Here is a 3,698-nt window from a genome sequence, read left to right as displayed (position 1 = left end):
AGATCCAGGCTAGTCAATTTAGAGATAATAAGTGTCGAAAACGACTTTTCGACAAGGGATTATTTAGAATAAATAATCCTAACCAAGTTGTAGAAGATTTCACAAGGTTTTCGTACATATAAAGAACTCCGAAATCCGAGTTATAACAAAGAAGTTATGACCCGTTGAAGTTTCGCGACAGAACCGGCACGATATCGGGAATCGTAAATAGTGAATTTACGATAGAGCGAGCTTTAGCCTTAGTGATCTAAACGAAAGTCATAGAATATGTTAAAATAAGAACATCGATAAAAAGAACGCCCAAATCTGACTTCGTATGAAAAGGTTATGATTTTTCGAAGTTTCGGACTAGTAGTATACAGCCCGAAATTCGAATGTTAGATCGGATGATTTTTAGCTGACACGACCAAAACAACAATCGAAGATCTCGTTAAGAGTAGCGTAACGAGAAAAAGATGGGCGAAAACGGACATCGGATGAAGAAGTTATGAGAATTTAATGGACCAGTCTTGTCCTAGCATGTTAATGATATAAAATTTAAAATTGAGCTAAAATTAGCCGACTGAGTCTAAACGAAAGTTGTATAGTACGTTCCCACCTTCGCGTGGATATAAAGAACGTCGAAAACGGAGCTCGTATGCAAAAGTTATGATTTTTAGAAGTCGAGAGTGAAATTTGCGAAATCTGATGCAAAAATGATGACGTAGCATGATCTAGGCCGTTCCTTGTTGCCCACAACTCGCTTCCGATGGATGACAGCTGGCTCGCTATGCAACGCGTACAAGAAGAGAACGCCCCGCATTCGGAATCCCTTGGCTTCGGAAGGTCCACGTCTCCTCGTTTCGCATTACGCCCCGCGTACAAAATCCGGTACGCCCAGTGTACCTTCTGCCCTATCCTTCCGAGATGAGTGCGAGACAGCTGGCTTCGGTTGGCATCCATCTCCGAGGAGTACGCCCAGCATACCCTCGGTACGCGCTGCATAATGCGAGCAGCTCCAACACTATAAATACCATGCGAACCCCCTCGGAAATCTCACACCTTTCTCCACACTTTCTCTCACTACTTTCTCTCTCTAAGGGTTTTAACCCTCCTTAAAGTCTAAGTGAATCCCTAGCACCCTAAGGAATCCCCGAGGCTCCCGGAGTCCCGAGAAAAAGAGCCTTTCGGTGTCGAAACACTGCTCCAATTAAGTTCCGGTTTTCGATAAAATTCGCTGTAAGTGTGGTACACTTACGCAATTTTTAATATAGCTTTCAAATAATTATAGGAATGTTATTAGGTCCTTAAAATAATTATTTGGGCTATTATTATAAGTTATATTGAGTGTTATTAACGCTTATATAATAATAATAATAGTCAGATTAATTAATTTGTCGCGGTTATCGTTAGACTAAATCCTAATGGTATTGGTACTAGATTTTATCGAAGGAAATTGTTTTGAGAGTATCGAAGTGCTGTCCGAGTGCTGAGTCACCACCTTTCAAGTGAGTGCATAGTTAGTTTCATCTTACACATAGATATGAAGTATTTTACATAAATTACGTGCTATGTATGCATATTATCTGAATACTTGTTGTCTATGCTGGATGAATGATTTATACATGTTTTAAATGATTTAAACCGTATATTTATTTTATATTTACAAATATGTTGGGATAAAACATGGGTAGATGAAATAGTTGGTGTGTGATGAAATAAAATAATGAGAGATAGGTGATGATAGGAAGGTGATGATAATTAGGTGAGGATAGATAGGTGATTATGAATCAGTGGTGTAGGATACTACAACATTGTCCGACAATTTAGAGATGTAGTCATCTACCAGAGTATAGATGGCGACCCCGGACTATTATAGACAACCCCGTGGAAACACCAGCAGACTCATAACCTGTAGGTGACGAATTACGAGTTTAGGCAATGTTGTAACTACGTATTCATGCGATGATACTCTAACCCCCTTATTATGAATTACGAGTCCAGGCGATGTTGTGGCTACGTACTCATGCGATGATAGACTAACCCTTATCATGATTTACATGTCCAGGCGATGTTGTGGCTGCGTAATCATGCGATGATACCCTAACCCTTGCTAGACACATATTGAGGGAGTAATCCCCGAATCAGTATTGTCTATGCAATGTAGGCGATGATCCTTAGGTAAAGTTCGTAGGAACAATCATATAAGGAAATACGATGTAAGGAGATGAGAAGTAAATATGATATAGGAGATAACCCTTGAGATAATATCTTTAGGGAAGACTAAAAGAAGATAATGGGGATGGGTAATTGGGTTGATTGTTTGATTGTTTAAACATAATGATTATACTATTATGGGTTGAAAACCCTATGTACTCACCAGGTTTCTCAACCTGACCCACTCAGTTATTTACATCACATGTGTTGATATGAAGTAACATTACACTGAGAGATTTAAAGAGATGTAGATCACTAGTGTAAATAAATGTAAGTTCTGTTTATGCTTATGTTTCTGTATTAACGATGACATCCCAAACGTTTTGAAATGAATAAAATATGTTTCTTCGAAAATGTTTTAATAACGTATTTATCGTGTTTTTCTACGAACAAATTCCGCAACATTTTTATTAAAAGAAGAACTCTGATTTTTATAAAGTATAAACAAAATCGGTGTTTTTTGGCCGTGAAAATGAGGATGTCACAGATGGTATCAGAGCATTAGTTTAAGCGAACTAGGAATATGGATTTATTTCTAGACTTAAACTTATAATGCTAAGTAATGATTGTGAGGAGTGTGTCTAGTAAAATTTAAGTAATACACCTGAATAGACCCAAGCAGTAGCCTATTTAGGGAACATTCCTAACATGCTTTTATGTGGTAAATGATTTATGATATGCATTATATGATTGGATCTATGGTCTGTTTCCGACGGGATCTGGAAATTTTATGTGCTCAGGTTTCTAAACGTTTAAATACGATATTAGAACTGGCGTGTAACTTTTTGGAGTAATAAGGTGGAATACGCATCTAATTCTTCCTCTATCTATATTGTCGTCTCGATACACCAAATGCTTGCTTTGGAGAATAGAATGTCATGATAAGGACTCATAGAGAATTGAGTAAGTAGAGGAAATGAAAAGGCTTATGACAGTGAACGACACCTATCGGAAGATATCATAAGAGTGGTATCTTGCCTTTAGAATATGTCATGCATCACGTTTAGAGGAGTACAATACGTCCGAAGTACACCTTCGATTGGTAGAATGATAAAATGATTGGTGTAATTCATGAAGTTGACCCATCGTATGGCATTTCCACCAAGCTGAAACAGAATTGATGATTGAAGATACGCATAGAAGAAGTCCTAGTAGAGTCTAGGGAAAATTTTGTGATTGTTTGGACACATTTTTATGTGTTAAAAAAATTGTTTTTGTGATAATAACTTGGAAAACTGCGAGACAATACTTGGGACGAGTATGAGTAGGTGTGAATGGTAGTAGAGGCCTATACTACCGGAAGCACAAGACTCACACTTGGATCAGGGAAGGTCACAAGGTTACCAAGAAAGTAGTAATTGATTTTGTTTTATTCAAGTATGTCGTTACCATTGTTTCGGTAATGACTAAGAAGATTGTTGTTATCCCGACCCTAGTGGTCATATTACATGGAGTCCAACTACGATGAGTATGTTACGTAGTTCAGAGAACCAAGTTTGATG

Source organism: Lactuca saligna, chromosome 6, assembly GCF_052625555.1.
Source record: "Lactuca saligna cultivar CGN05327 chromosome 6, ASM5262555v1, whole genome shotgun sequence".
Taxonomy (NCBI): domain Eukaryota; kingdom Viridiplantae; phylum Streptophyta; class Magnoliopsida; order Asterales; family Asteraceae; genus Lactuca; species Lactuca saligna.
Note: the sequence above shows the minus strand (reverse complement) of the source record.